This window comes from Hyposmocoma kahamanoa, unplaced genomic scaffold (assembly GCF_003589595.1).
Source record: "Hyposmocoma kahamanoa isolate Upper Pololo Valley unplaced genomic scaffold, ASM358959v1 192, whole genome shotgun sequence".
NCBI classification, from domain to species: Eukaryota; Metazoa; Arthropoda; class Insecta; order Lepidoptera; family Cosmopterigidae; genus Hyposmocoma; species Hyposmocoma kahamanoa.
Genome location: NW_020653719.1, coordinates 11,860,489 through 11,877,974, shown reverse-complemented (window position 1 = coordinate 11,877,974; position 17,486 = coordinate 11,860,489). Strand labels below are relative to the sequence as shown.

General features: G+C 37.5%; 1 pseudogene; it reads right to left on the bottom strand.

Moving 5' to 3' along the window:
* Positions 1-1,235: 1,235 nt before the first annotated feature.
* On the bottom strand, positions 1,236-1,550 carry LOC113226447 (annotated as a pseudogene).
* Between the last annotated feature and the right edge of the window lie 15,936 nt (positions 1,551-17,486).

The window sequence follows — 17,486 nt, the reverse complement described above, 5'->3', positions numbered from 1 at the left end:
GTGAAGAAAACTGTCATAGATTTTTTTTTTAATTCTGTGACGGGATGAAAAAGTCACGCGTCTGGTAGTAAGCGACATACCGAACAGTTGCAGTGCCATTCAGAGCTTTAAATAGCAAAGATCTTATAGGCACTGCTACTGCGCATATCATCCTAAGACATATGTTGAATAGTCCCAAGCGCCTGTAATCACTAACACCCTTACCCTTCTAAACCAGAACGCAGTAATGCTCACACTACCGCTTGGCGGCAGAAATAGGTAAGGTGGCAGTACTTCCCTGGCCGAACTCTTTCACAAGGAGCTTTACTGCTACAGAGATTTCTTACATGTAGCGCAAAATGAAAAATTGGTAAGGTCTGCTGACCGATCTGTAGCTCTGTTAGTAGAGTGATTACCATAGATTGGCGAAACAGACACAGGTTCTAGTCCTGTTAGACCGAAGGACTTTTATTTTGTATTCGATCTTTGTATTAATAACTATTAATAAATAAATGAATATCACGGCCACACTCCGAACACTCTGTACAATGTTAGAAACTTATTTACCTACAACTATACGTACAACAAAGCGCTGTGTGCATACAAGCAAATGTGTGCGTGAAGTGATAGGGTTATCCGTTACTTCCTTGAACTAATTATTTTTTGTTTTAACGAATACAGTGCAGTGACTTTGTAAGAGCAATTTAATGCATTGTGTAATGTAAATATGATCAAAAACTGCATGCAAACGAGTGTATAGTATATGTAAATTATATAATCATTAAGTATACTAATGATTTTATTTATTAAATACTAAAACAACCAAATGAGTAGCTTATACACTTAACACAAGTGAACTTACACTAAAATATTTTCTTTTAATAAAACAAAAATCTCTAAATGCTCTGTTATGAAACCGCATTATATTCAAAATTCGAAATTTAAAAATCAAAATCATCCTTAGTGAATGGCTCGCTGGCAGCCTTGTTGCCGTTCCGTCAATTTAGCCGACAATATAAGGGGCGCGGTGGGGTCTCTAAAGCTAGAGAGGGGTGAAGAGTGATTTTTCGTTACTTTGTATTCTCAGTCATGGCAATAAAACATCACAATATTCATGACAACCAAAAAAAAAAACTTCAATTTCTGTACTATAAAACCATCCCCTGTTTTGCAGCCCTTTAATAAAGTCATCATCGATCAAAAAACGAATAATATAAATTTTATTTTTTACAAATCAACCTTCATTTTTTTAATTCTCATCCGCCAAAGCCATACAACCTTCTTCCTTGTATCTTTAATGCATAGACTACATTCATGGCCGTAACGGTTTTTCTTTTCGCATGCTCCGTGTACGTTACAGCATTACGTGTGACATTTTCTCAAAATACTTTCAAAACCCCTCTCGTTTCTTCGTAAATTAAACCAGAAATTCGTTTGACACCGCCTCTTCTTGCTAATCTTCTATTTGCAGGTTTTGTTATGCCCTGGATGTTTCTCTAAGAACTTTTCTGTGGCGATTCGTCTTTGCCGAGTCCTTTCCCGCCTTTTCTGCGACTTGTCATTTTTGACAGTTTTTTTAAATTAGATGTTAAAAGGATTCGTCCTTTTCCATTGGTCTCTTCGGTTTAAGAGACGAATGCCAATTTTCTGTACAGGAACATGCGTGCTGACCTTAGTAGTCTCCATTTTACAACTTATCGTAAAACATCGTATACTAAAAGGTTTGGTAGCACGTTTCCGACAAATGGATCTTCATTCCAGTGCACTTCGGTCCTTTTTTTGATATGGGGCCCTTCAAACGAGGCGTGAAAACGCATCTTGTAGGCAAGCAGGGTGGACGGAGCTGGGACAGTGATTGTTTCAATCCTGTAGTAGTTCTCTTTAACATCAGATATAATCATTTGTCGGTCATGTATAAAAAAAGTGGAAATAAAACTTAAAAAAATTGTAATAATATAATTATTCAGATCGAACACAAAAAGAATTCATTCGAACCAGCATCTTCACCCGACCGTGGTTGACGCGCTCCTAACTAAACTACAGAACGAACCAACAGACCTTACAAACTTTTCTATGTGAAGAACATGGTTTTTGGTTCTTAACTTTCTTGCAGTAGAGCCATCTATGAGAAATCTTTGAAAGTTTTTTATCACTCAGTCAGGTAAATTTACAGTTGCCTACATTGACTTACAAATAAATGGACGACGGGTCTAATACAAAAACCACGAAAAAAATGTCCCAAGTCAACCTATTTAAACGTAGTGACATGTAAAGGAATATGAAAAAGCTAAAACGTTGAATTTAAATTGTAATGTCATCGCAGTACTGTCTAATTTTGCTTGCTTCGCTGTCAGACGAACAAACGAAGACTAAAGCGTGAATGACGCTCTGTATGATTTTAACGCCCTATAAGTTCGGACACTTTTTAGCGCGGACCCGACGTCCACATAATTGTAAGTCAATGGTTATATAATAAACTTGTGGAGTAATTTAAAGAAATACAATTTAGTAACGCACCGTGTAATTCAATGAATTTAATGTTACAATTATTAATATCGCATTTTTAATAAAAAGAACATAAACTAAACTAAACTAAATGAACCTATAACATAAAGTCGAGAAACGAACAATCGTGGGTAAATTTGTGGTAAACGACCTGTCTACCCATAGGAGTTGAAATGCCACTCAGAGCTTTAAATCGCAAAGATCTGAGGGGCACTGTCACTGCGTTCGCTACCTTGAGACATAAACTTGACAAGTCCCATGTGCCTGTAATTTAAACAACACTTCAAAACCGGGACGCAGTAACATGGTCACATTACAGCTTGGTGGCGGTTTTTAACGCACTCATTTATAGCACCGCACTAGGGAAACCATGTGTCGCGGATGCCATGGACATATGTATAGACAACCACAAGTTACGCCCAAACTCACGAGAGAAATAAATGTAGGCTGTACAAATATTATTCCCAGTCCGGAAACAAACTTGTGACCTCTGCGTGGCAGACCAGCAAGGTTAACCATACGACCACGGAGGCTATTTCTTTCACAAGGAGCTCTGTGTTGCTACTGAAATCTGAGAAAACATCAAATAGCATTCCATGATCGTTAATATTTTCTTGAAAATTGATAGTACAAAAAAAAATTGATTATGCATCAAAGAGCAAAGAATTAAAAAATATATCAAAATCTTTTTTACAAGGTCGTAAAAAATGCAAGTACACAAGAACAATCAATAAATTTAAGTTTGTCACGAAAAAGAATTAATTCTTAGCCGCTCAGGCGATGCGCTCATCCTACCGCAAAATGGCGGCTATTTGGTTTCGCAAATTAGAAAAGGATTCAGTTTAAATACAAGTTTTTATAAATAAAAATTTTTATTCTGCATTGATAAATATATACCCTCCGTACTACAACAAAAACATCTCAAATAAAATGCAGTAATGCACCGCAAATCCTGCATTTAAAAAGCACTAATGAAATTTTTGGTGTACTTTTGTAAATATGATAATATTCCGTTTGAGTGGTTCTAACGTTTACCATGAAATTACTCCATAAAGTATAGTTTATAAACATTTATATTCAGGGTAAACTTAAAAAACGCAACTTACGGTATGTTTTCAAGAAATAAACACCGACATCACCAGCCCAAACAATAACACACACGATTGTCGTGACGTATTTTTGAAGTTGTTTGTTTTTTTTAAATGACAGACCCAGGCATTAGAAACTTTATGGTTTGCTAGAGTAGTTACCGAAATAGCAATTAGTATTAGTTCTTTTACCTGTTATAACTTCGATATCCGATAGGTCGGTATAAAATCATCACCGGTACCTCTAGGTGTGGTATGCTTCCAGAGACGCATGAATCGCGTGAGCGGATAAAGGATATACCAGTTCTGCAAGTTTTTTTACAAGTTTGCAGTCTGCGAGTATGTCATGGATAAACCTACACATTCAATGAAGTTTGACAAACCACAGGTCCTTGCAAAAGAAGTCCATTATCTACCCAGGATGCTGCGAGAGGCCATTGAAATTAAAAAAAAAAAACATTCTCATTTCAATAGGGAAGATGGTTTCTCCATATAACCAGTTTTGGGATTCAGTATTTCCTCTGATGAAAAATCCCAAACAAACATAAGACTGCAATACCAATTAATATGTTTTAGTTCATTCTAATTTCTATTATTAATTAATAATAAATTGAACTTAGTAAAAATTCATTCAATAAAATTAATTTGTAAAACATAATGTAGCATAAATTGCAATGTTTTATTTCTAAAATTAAAAATACGGTATTTAATTAATAACTATTGTAACTATAGTGAAATAATAGGGTGGTTTGCATCAATCTCAGACATAACTGGCTGAAGACTGTACCACCTCAGTCAACCGTGACGTCGACGTCGAAACGTCGGTTTGTTTGAAAAAACAAATATACGCGATTTAAATCCGGAAAAATAGTTTCATTTCCTATTTTAATATCTTCTTTAATAATTTTGTGGACCGGAAGTTTCCCGTTTCATTGCCGTGAACCTGTTCACGGCTAGTTAAGGTTACAACCCTTTTCAACCTTGTGTACAGATCTTTGGGATTTAAAGCTCTTAGGGGCACTGCAACAACCTGGTGTACGACTTCTATGTATGTATCATTAAAAAAAAGCAATAGCTTTTCGTTGACCGTGGAAGAAAATATCGTAAAACAACACGATATTTTATAGGAAAGGTTATAACCCCTGGAAAACGTATGAATTTCTCAATTAGAATTGGACTAGTTTGGACGATTTATGCATGAAATAGTGGAACGTATAATAATGCTTAGAATAATAACGCATAGAATGACAGTTTCATATCAAACGAACTGTCACAAGTGAGGCAAAAATCAAATTCATGTAGGCTAGTTTTAGTAGTACGTTAATTTTCGGTTTTAATGAATATTTATATAAAAATACAAGTTGTAACGCGTTACTTCCTTGTGGAATGTGATGTTAGTATCTATTTTATGTTTGTCTGACGTATTTTTACACTCATTTACCGCACATTTCGTCATTTTTAGCTAAAATTCTGGAGCTGCTCGCGGTGCAAGTTGACCTTGAGCATTGAAGGCCCGCCCGCTCGTGTAGACCCATTGGGAGCGCTTCAATTTGCCTCGCTTAGCGTGTGCGGGCTAGGTTTCTATGCGTTATTATTCTAAGTAATAATGATGATCGAGATTAATATCGCTCAAAAGTGTCGGCCAATAACTAAAATGCGCCGAATTTGTTTTTTCAAATGCCTCAAAACAAATAGCTCCATGTGTTCCAGTAGGAACGTATTCAAACCTCTTCGGGCTTAGTGGCCATAAAACGGACCCTATTAAAGTTGGTTTTATTGCCGTCGTCGGATTGCGAATTGTTCTTCGTGTTTGTTTCGGATAAAGCTTAAAATAAAACATGCACATATACATCAGACGCGTAATGATAAAGTGACTTAATTCGGAAAGTTATTCTTAGGGAACAGATAAAATCGACTCATCCGAAGAACAGAGTCCAATGTGATTATAAAGCGAAAAAACGATAAATACATAATCTCGTTATTCAAAATAAGGCCTATCTATAGGTGTATTCAGAATTTGTATTATATTATTTCGTTTCGGTAATATGAAATCGAAAAACGATCCACAGCGAAGAACAACGATAGTAATGTACAGTGTCCTGAGAATAAGCAGTCTTGCACATAGGTCTTTATCTACGGATGAGCCGAAATATATTTCAATAGCTATAGGTGTATTCAGAATTTGTATTATGTTATTTAGTTTCGATAATATGAAATCGAACAACGATCCACAGCTAAGAACAACGATACTAATGTACAGTGTCCTGAGAATAAGCAGTCTTGCACATAGGTCTTTGTTCTATGGATAAGCCGAAATATATTTCAAAAACATAACGTACGTGGTAACAATCATTATGTTGTTTGATTGTTCCCACAATATGACAAAATTCTATTCTATTTCCATTACGGCGGACTGAGATGACCTGTAAAGGATAGGATCTGTAAAGGGCCCGAAACATTGGTTTGTTTGAAAACAAAAACAAATCGCAAATTGATTTGGAACCGAAAACATATAGACATATTTCAAGGTTTTATTGAATGTCACGATGTTTTGCTACTATGATATTAATTTATTTTTTAATGAAATTGCTTCAATAGTTTATTACAATTATTAAGAAAAAAATCCTTCGATCCAGCCGGATTCTAACCGACGGGGGACCTTAGGAATTTTTCTATATGTCTGCTGTAGATTTTTGTTGTTAGTTTTTAACGACTATTTATGCCGTAGCGCCATCTGTGAGAAATTCATTTCGTCACTCAGAGATGTACCTTTACAGCTACCATCGCTGACTATATTATACGTATAGAAGACGTCGCGGTCCGTATCCGTCCGAATAAATAAAAAAATCTAAGAGTTCACTCTTTGCTTAGAAATTCGAGAGTTCTGTTTTGTTATTTGAATTTTTTCCCAAAAATGTTACATTTCGGGTTACGTCACCTTATTGTCGAGGGAGCGATTTATACCATCACGTTTGTATTCCTATAAGAAAGGCTGAGAGTACGTGACGTCCAGCTGCCACGTTCCTGAAATACCTCTTTCGTTTCCTCCACTCTCATCACTCTATTCATACATTCGCTTATTCTTATTCCTTTGAACTGGCCTTTTTAAACGCATCCTCAATCTGGTTGAAGAATGTACATCGAAATCTACCTTTTCCCACATTTCCATCCACATTAGTTATATTATGAATATTTATACTCATTGATCCGTAATACTTGTGTTCTTTTTTATTTATTTTTTAATAATACCAAGTAACCGGACGAATAAAGGCCCATTTAGATGGAGAGAGTTTATCGCACGCTTCGTGACGAAAAATCGTACGCGATTATCGTAAGCAATAATCGCCATAAGATTATCGTATCATAATGTTTACATTCAGGTAAGAACTAAAATCTCGCCTACGATTATGTCATACGAGATTCGCTAGCAACTTAATCGCCTCCTCGACTGTTGACACAGATAAATATGTAGTAAGGAGATTCTTGCTTACGAGTTTTCGACTTGTCTAAAGACGATCTCGTATGACATTTTTTCAAGTTCATACGATTATCGTACAAATCGGTTCGAGCCGTTTTGAGTGCGAGAATTGCCATTCGAGGTGAGTGATTACTGCGGTATTGACTATGGACATATCAAAATGACGCAACAATCATTCAGATTTGGAACTGCATAGAAATATACATTTTTTTATATAATAATATAATCGTATGTTCGAGACGAGAAACTCTCTCCATCTAAATGAGCCTTAAGTTGTGCGCCCGGTGGTAAGTGACACGTTTATTCATAGCATATGAAGGGCCACTCAGAGTCGGAGCTTTAAAGACCTGATAAGTCCCATGTGCCTGTAATTTCACCAGCACCCTCACCTTTAAAACCCGAAGGCAGTAATGCTCACATTACTGCTTGGTGGCAGAAAAGGGTAAGGTGGCAGTATTTCCCTACGCTCTTTCACAAAGGTGCTTTACTGCTACCAAAACTTTCAATATAGGTTTACCACTCCTCGAAACTTGCGTCGTAGTGCTAATGGGTTGTAGTGCTACAGCAACCTCTTTAAAGTACATGGTTAATATGCTGAGGCCAATTGTCTACTATTTGTGTTCATAAACTCACAAACGCACAAAATGCGCGTATGCGATCGCATGCACATACCTGCATGTATCCTATGTGTTTAGTTTTCATATTTTACTTTTATCTTTTATTTTGTACTAGCTGCTGCCCGCGACTTCGTCTTCATATAATCTCAGCACAGAGTACTAAAAAAAACAACCTCAAAAGTACGTGGAATTACATATAATTCCCAAGTTTTATTGAAATCGGTTACCGGAAAGTGCGCAACCCCGGATTCATCCCCTAGTTCGTTACTATACGGGACTTGACACAGGAGATAATAAAAATCGATTCTCACTACTCAAAGTACATTGAGCGAAAAACGCCTGGAATTAAAAAATAGCAAACTCAACTATTAAAAAAATTGCTCATTATACTAAAATTTAGGCGCTATTTATAAAAATGAATCTTCATGCGTGTTCACGCTGTTCAGCCAGCCTTAGAGGTGGATGATTTTCTTGAAAATTAATTGGGACCACTATGGAGGTACCCTCTTTCCAACAAATAAAGAATCATGAAAATTAGTTCACAAATACCGGAGTTACCGCGTAACATACATACAAAACAAAAATACAGTCGAATTGAGAACCTCCTCCTTTTTTTGAAGTCGGTTAAAAATAAGACCTCCGAGTGGCCTACTGTACTGTCATAGTTTTATAAGTTCTCCGTACAAACACTCATTACCTATTTTACCCCCTTGAAGACTTATTTTTGTGATCAAAAGTAGCCTAGTTTTGTTATGATTTCATTAATACAAAGATCGAACATACAAAATATCTCAATCTCAATACATTTGATCAAAAAACGAGATCAACGTTAGCTTGAGGAACTTGTAAAAGTACCGGTTGCGGCGAGAAGGTTCTCAAATCTCTCACTAGATGTCACTAGACAAACATCACAAAGATCTAAAACGAAAACACTTAGGCGAATTTCGACAACTCGATAACATGACCTATAGCTCAATTAATTGGAGCAGCGCTACGGTACAGCGTAGGATTTTTTATAATACTAAGTGACGGGACGAACAAGTCGTACGCCTGGTGGTAAGCGTCACGGCTGTTCCTAACAGTTGCAGTGTCACTCAGAGCTTTAAATCACAAAATATCTGTGGGGCACTGCCACTGACACCCTGAGACATAAGTTGATAAGCCCCATGTGCCTGTAATTTCTTTTCGAAACCGGAACGCAGTAATGTTCACATTACTGTTTGGCGGCAGAAATAGGTAAGGTGGCAGTACTTCCCAGGACGATCTCTTTCACAAAGAACTCTACTGCTACTAAAAATGTCATGGGTTCAAATCCCATCGGGTCGAAGAAATTTTTCTATTATCGACCTTTACATTAATAATCATAATCAATGTTGGTTCGGTGGTTTAAACGTGAAAACGAATCACACAGAGTTACTTTATAATAATACTAATAATACGTAGTATGGATTTACGTCATTTCATTATGATTGCTTGTATTTCCCATTAACAAATTACAATCATGTTAAAATTTGATACTTATATCATTGTAATGCTGCCTTTTTAACCGCTCACGCGATGCGCTCCTCCTACCGCAAAATGGCGGCTATTTGGTTTCGCAAATTAGAAAAGGATTCACTTTAAATACAAGTTTTTATAAATAAAAATTATTATTCTGCAGTGCTAAATAAATACCCTCCGTACTACCAACAAAAACATCTCAAATAAAATGCAGTAATACACCGCAAATCTTGCACTTAAAAAGCACTAATGAAATTTTTAGTGTACTTAGATAAATATGATAATATTCCGTTTGAGTGATTCTAATGTTTACCATGAAATTACTCCAGTATAGTTTATAAACATTTATATTTAGGGTAAACTTAAAAAAACGCTTCTTACGGTATGTTTTCAATAAATAAACACCGAAATCACCAACCCAAACAATAACGCACACGATTGTCGTGACGTATCTTTGAAGTTGTTTATTTTTTTTAAATGACAGATCCAGGCATTAAAAACTTTATGGTTTGCTAGAGTAGTTACCGAAATAGCAATTAATATTAGTTCTTTTACCTGTTATAACTTCGATATTCGATAAATCGGTATAAAATCATCACCGGCACCACTAGGTGTGGTATGCATCTACGGCTGCATGTATCGCGTTAGCGGTTATACACTATGTTTATCCAGTTGGGTGAGAGCCTGGAGATCTGTCACGAAGGTTAATTTCTAGTATGGACTCCAGTATTTTACAAAGGTATCTGTAAATTACTTTATACCACTTTGTAACCTTAGGGCGCTTTCGAATTAAACGCTTGCAGAGGCGCTGTAATGGCATGGCAACCGCACGTCTTTAGCGCGTGGATAATTTTTAGTTCACTAATTATTGTGACTGAAAAAGTGGCATGCTTGTATCAACAGTGATGCTGCAACCACGATTCTAAATATTGTTTGAAAATTAGTAGTGGCGAGGCCGCCATGCCATGGTGGTGCCAGAGCTTCTATAAGTAAAGAGAAAATAAATATTACTATTTAGATGTCATTTGGCAATGTACTCTGGCGTTACTGGACGATTCGGTTTTTGAATTTTGTTTTAACCCAATTTAAGACAACAATTTTGCTAAACGTCTTTAAGCCTTTTGTAAGTAATGTTTTGATTGTTAATTTTCTAAGGCCCATTAGGCTCATTGTTCCCGGGTTTCGGGTTATCCTTGCGTACTTTTAAGAGGAAAGTAAGAGATGTAGATTTTTATTTTGAATTTTAACAGACGGTTATTATAATGTTTGGGATGTTATTTTACGACCTTTTAAAAAATAGCTTTTAAATTACGTATTCAAATTCAAAATACGCGTGCAGGCTGCCAACGCAGGCAAGACACGTATGATTTATGAATAAAATTATTGAGTTTTTGATGCTTATTTATACGTACTGATACTAAACAGTGGATGGAAGATAAGAAACAAAAAGTCCGTTTTTTTTTTAATTTTTTAAAGTTCATTTAAAGTTAATGTACTATATACGATGCCTTACTTTCTTAAACTCGAATCTTATAAAGAATGATTTATCAAGACATGGCAAAACTTTCTATTTATTTAAATGGCCATGGCCAAAAATACAGTAAAGAAGCTTGAGATCCTTTCCAGGGTGAGGCGTTACTGTACACCGGGACAGTTACTTCAGCTGTACCAAGCACAAGTCCGGTCGTTCATGTAGTACTGCTGCCACCTTCGGGATGGCTCTGCTGCATATCAACTGGCCACTTTGGATTCAATTGACAACCGTGTCAAGAGGCTTATAGGCGACTCAGAATTAGTGGAGGCGAAGCTGCAGAGCCTTGAACACCGCCGAAAAGTTGCCTGCTTATAGATATTTTACAGGATATACCACGGAAAGTGTGCGATGGAATTACTCTATTTAATTCCGCCTTCCCCTTTCCATTACTGGGGGACTAGGCGTAGGCTTAGATTCCGCACCTAAGTTGTGGCTATTCCAAAGATTCGCACGAATACGACGTTACGCTTCCACATTTATATGGCGAACAGCTAGCATTTCCTGCCTGCAGACGTGTTCCCTGGTCGTTATAACTTGGGTCTTTTCAAGGCGAGAGTGAATAGGCATTATTTAGGTGTGCATGTTCCATCGTCGACCTTATTGTCACTTTCCATCAGATGAGATGGAGGTCAAATGCGCACTTATATTTTATATTAAAAAAAATTCCTATCAAGGGTGTTAATTTGGATGCATTAATTTAATAATATTCAAAAGCCAGTGTGTGAATATGAAGGAAATGTGATATGAAATTGTTTGAAAAGTTGTGCTTTAAGATAGTTTGAGAAAGCAAGGCGTCGATATCTTTTTTTTTATAATATCAAGTGATGGGAAGAGCAAGTCCTGCGCCTGGTGATAAACTACAGGCCTGTCCATAATAGCTGCAGTCCCACACAGAGCTTTAAATCGCAAAGATCTGAGGGGCACTGCCACTGCGCCAGTTAACCTGAGACATAAGTTGACAAGTCCCATGTGCTTGTAATTTCACCAGCACCCTTACCCTTCAAAACCGGAATACAGTAGGTAATACTGACATTACTGCTTGGCGGCAGAAATAGGTAAGGTGGCAGTACTTCCTTGGACGAACTCTTTTACAAAGAGCTCTACTGCTACTAAATCAATCCAGAATCAATTCCCTTTTCTAAACTTGAATTACTTCTTCTACCCTTCAAATAAAAAAAAAAATGAATCATGGCACAATTGCTTAAATAATTAATTATGGGTCATTTTTACTTGTAATGAACTATATAACAAAATTTAATTTTTTTATTTAACAAAATTCATCACGTGACTTCAAGATTAGTATTATAGCAATACATAGCCTAATCGAATTTCGAAAAATATTGAAAATGTGGTAACCCTGAAACAGTCTGAGGTGAAAACCCTAAAAATTATATGTTTTTATTTGTTGACGTTTATTCTACATTGAATTTGGCTACAGTATAGTTCCTGCCTTATTACGCCAATGGTGCGATGTGTCGTTACGAACCTTAGACATTCGTTTCGTATTTGTTTTGCCTGGTATATTCACGTGTGTAGCCTGTATAGTACAGTGATGTTTATAACAATGCTTTGTCACTAAACAAGTGAGGAGTATTGGGACATGTTGCGGTGTTACGTTATGGTGTGTTATGCAAATGATGGTGTTTGTCGTGTTGGGGAGAAATGTTCCTTCGCCGACGAGCTCCATACTACACATTGATAATAGGACTCAATTTTGTCTGCCCTAAACTAAGATCAAAGTACGAAGGGAAAATCGAATTATTTTTAATAGTATTAAGTAGGAAGGGTTGACTTGTGCTCTTAGCATGGCGCTGGAGTTCAATTTCCTACCGCTCAGCTATTTCATGGTGTAGCCCAAATGAAGAGTGTGTTAGAATTTGTGAAATGGCACGATATTTTCTTGTTTAGGGGCAATTTTGTTTACATATTCGTTTTAGATATCAGCTACTCGTTTGCCTCTTTAAATATTTGTCTCGTTCATTCTTTCACACTATATACATTGCCTAAAGAAGCCCGGTATTGTATAGAATGACTAGATATTCTATGCAATACCTGAATCATATACATTGCCGTTAACAAAAACATTCATATTATGTTAATAGAGAGCCAATATTAGCTAGTTATGCCAATCCCGTGAATCGGTCTGTATGTCATGAACAAGCCGCTAAACAATGCCGAGTCAATCAGAGGCAATCAATGCTCTATTATAATAGAAAGCCTTATGATAGTGATGAGGTAAGAAGGTATGTTGTATTATTCATTTTATTGAATATGATGATATTTTTCCTATATTTTTCCATAAGGCACAGGAGGGCCTTCATCAGAATTGCTCATTATCTTAGGTAAATAGTACAGGGCGTGGTGGATAAAAATAATAATTGAACAGCTACTCAGTCACAAGTAATTTAATTTGATCAGAAATCAACATTAATAATAAGTAAAAGAACACCGATAGCGTGGAACTATAGCGATTCGTCGCATGCCCGGTACGCAGGCGGCTGCTGTCACCCGAACATGACCGTTAAGATGGCCGCTCCGCTTGCGCTCTTTCTAACTGAGCTACAGTATCTTTCTACATTAATTTTGACTATAGTGACTTTCCTTTGCGACCCTTAAGGTAAACGAGAAAGGCTCTATATCCTATGCGCCTCAAATCAGCGCGTTTGCATAGACTTCATCCGGTTCTAAAAAGACTAGTGCCTTGGGTGAGCTACCCCGGTTACACGTACAGCACGCTCACTTCCCGTTGCGCTCCGTATAACGAACGGTTGCCACCGCTAAGCCTTCGACTCTAAGTCAACTACCAAATCTCATTGGTGGCGGAGATGCAAGACACGCTCACTTCCCGACGCCTAAAAAACGGCGTCTCTCCAGTCCTCAAATTCCTACGCGACTGGAGGGACCGGAGAATGTCTAGCTCATCCTCTGCTAGCTCTCTGGGCTTGTGCCGAAGATACCGGTAGCAGTGTCCTGTGACAATGTCCGGATATAGCTCCCGACTGAAATGGCAAATCACGTGCCCCGCGCGTCTCCTAAGGCAAGGAGACCCTCGTTTGGACCGCTATTAAAACATCTGCTGAATGAAATTGTAGGCCAGTTACGAATTTCTCTGTGTTTGTTGCAGATATTTATATAGGGTTTAAGCGATTTTCTTGCCGTCTGCGCCCCCTATGAGAAATTAAAGAAAGTGTCCTCACTCAGCCAATCTTTACAGTTATTTTTGACCGACTCAAAATGGAGGAAATTGTCAATTCTCTGGTATTTTCTTTTATGTGTATGTTACGCGATAACTCCGATATTTTTGAACCGATTTTGATAATTATTTTTTTATTGGAACGAAAATATTCCACTTCTAAGGGTGGCAAGTCAGGAAATGAATCCGGCTTATTGAATGTCTCCCAGTTTCCGTTAACAGATTTCAATAAAACTTGCCAAATAGATGTAATTCCACAAACTTTTGAGGCTAGTTTTTGTTTTTAGAAAACGCTATAATTATGTATTAATTATAATTTGTTTTATACTAAGTCTGATATCAGTTGGTGTTTCCAAAGGTTTTAGATGTAACATTTACAGATACAGCATTAACATAATATACTTCGATACCGCTAAATGGCGTTGATCATCTTTAAGTGGCCTGTTTATAGGATTGCATGTTTAACCCCCGACGCAAAAATGGGGGAGTTTATAAGTTTAAATCTTTTGTCTGTGTATCTGCCTGGTCTGAATGATTCTTAGATATATTTGAACATCTCATATATCGTCACTCACACAGCTCTTGTTTCAGTTAGTACAGGAATCTTAGTCATAAAATGAAAATTTATTTTATTTCGACTTGTCGGATCGACTTCAAATTCCTTATCCTATGGAAATTCGATCATTTTACTGCAATATGGCATTGAAGGCTGTTTTGTGACGGGAGTTTTTTTTTTAAGAGACCAGGGAAAGATTGATCAAAGTTATTTAAAACACGTTTTGAGTTAGTACCGTCATCCAGTTCGGTAAACTTTGGGCGAAATTTGACTAAATCAACAAAAGGCTAATAAAGTTCAATGACCTGAAAAATTACTTTCACATAAAAATGCTTGCGACTAAGGCGATTAACACAGTGCACCGGGTCCCGCGTCGGAGCGCGGGACACGGAATCACGCGCGCGGAGGCGGAGACGCAGATCTGCGCGGTAGTGCGGAGCGCAGTGGGCCAAACACACAACAAAAAACGCGTGTTCTCCATACAAACTGAGGTACTTCAGTGCAACGTTAAAAAACGCAGCTCCGCGCTCCGTTCGTACAGTGTGATAATCGCCTAAAGGGTACAAAAGTTAAAAAAGATTTATTAATATTTTTAGTTAAGATGTGTTATATAGCGTTACATACATTTATTTCAGCATTGACTTTATTTCAGGTAGCATTTGCGTGCGTCTTTTTGACCAATATTTAAAAGTATTCCAAATTAAAAATTATTTTTTCCTGATATTTTCCTCAAGTGACTTTGATCATTTCTCGAAGCTCGTCTAATTCAACATCTTACTACGACGGTAGTTCCTGTGAGTGAAATAATAGTGTGTTGATAAGCACGGTGTCGCAATAATTGTCATAATATGTATAAATTCGGTACTGTTCGCTAAACTCATCTCTGCCTATTTTTAATTTCAGGTACGTATTCTATTGACAACTGTGCCTTCTGAAAAGAACAACAAGTACGTATACATTCTCGAAGTAACGTTTCACTGAGTTCTAAAGGTCGCCGAACCGACCATATGAGAACGAGCAGCCGATGTGCCCTATGAATGAAGTATTCAGCTCAGGGGGGTGTGCCGAATCGAGCTAGTTCGTGTTCATAAAAAAGTAGCTCGAGTTTAATAACAGCACCGGGCGCGGGGCGGGTGAGGGCGCGTGGTCTTGGCGTCTTCCCTTTCACAGTGCCGAAGCGACTAAAACCGTTACATCCACACGTCGAAGTTGCAAACAGACGTTAGACCAAGCACTGTGAATGGTACGGGCGGACTGAGCCAACATATCCACCTACGCGTCGCGCGCCCGCCTCCAGGTAGGCGCCAGTGTTGGGCGTTAATCAATTAAATTTCAATCAGATTAAAAAATCAATTCAATTGAAATCAATTGCAATTAAATTAATTATAATAAATTTTTTTAGTTGTTCTAAGAAACAATTGAAACTAACAATTAAAACCGAAAGTACCAAATAAAAGTGTCATACCAATATGGGTTAGTGGGTGGGTTAAGGGGTCGGTTAGGGGGTCGGCGGGGGGGTCGGTTGGGGGGCCGGTTTGGGGCCGGTTTGGGGCCGGTTGGGGGGCCGGTTCAGGGGCAGTCAGGCGTACCCCAGCACCCTGTACCTCAGTACCCCACCCCCTAACCCAACCCACCCAAACACCGGCTCACCCACCTACTCACCCACCCACTTACCCGCTCACCTACCTACTCATCCATCCACTCAAAGCCACTCATGCACCCCCTCACTTTTCACTGGGTTCGCCGAGTAGCAAATTAATTTCCTTCCATTTTTATTAACATGGACCCTTGGAGCTTTGTGTGGACCAAACCGATATTATCTCCAATGAACACTACGCCAACTTTATTTTTTGGTCAGTTTCTATTATTTTTGTAAACAGCCATATTTACTAATATTATGCTCCCCGAATTTCGTAAAAAAATAAAATAAAAATAAAATAAAATATCTTTATTTTCAGACAACTAAATGGTCCATAGATTGTTAGTAAACAAAACCCTTAATAATTGTGTTAGTATAATAATAATAAGCAAAGACACTACTGTCAGCTCGGTCACCGAGGCGCACGTGTAACATGCAGCTCGTTGAAGCTGCCGAGCACAGCACTGTCCAGCCTTCCCGCGACAACTGGCAGGAGACTGTTAGCTCTTCCTCGCACTCTGCGTATTAGTGAGGCAACTTTTTGCGCATTAGCGCAAAAAGTGATCAATGAAATAAAATAAAGAAACAAAAAATAAAACAATCGCGAAAACCTCAGAACTCGATAAAAAACAAAATAAAAAAATCCAATTTAGTGACAAAAAAAAACAGAAACAAAAAGAAAATAAAAACAGAACAGGTCCGAAAATTAAGTTGGCGTAGTGTACATGGCATGGAAACAAAGGCTATTAACGCTTATGTCAGTAATTTCCAGGTAAGTTTTTGTACTCAATTTTGGTGACAATTTTTATTATTTAATTACTCAAATATATCATCGTAAAATATTAAAGAACATTTCAGGTTACCAGGTTACATACTCGAATGTTAAATAATACTTCATGATGATATTCTACAAATACTCAAATAAAAAGAAAATGTCATCAAAATTGAGTACAAAAAACTTACCTGAAAATTACCCATATAACGTGGCTTTGGCGGGACAGAAGAAAATTTTAACAGAGCGAAGGGGGAGAGTTTCTGAGGTATCCTCTTATCAGGTTAAATATATAATAATAATAATAAATAAACAAAGCACACACTAATTATGTGGTTTTGCAGCGGAAGGTCCAAAAAGAATCAATTTTATTTAATAAAGTATAATTAATATTACAATACAATAAAAGTATGAGACACGACCGCTGGTAGGTACAAGAATGAATTTGATGAATTTTAAAATAGCCACGGTGAGGTAATTGATGTCATCAGCGGGTCACGTTATGCTGCATCGGCGCCTCGTGCAATGGGTCGTTGTCCATACTGAATCGGGGCGGTGCTTACTCGACGTATTACTTGTATTAGGGTTGCGTAACACACTCAGCTCCGCACTAGGGAAACCCTGT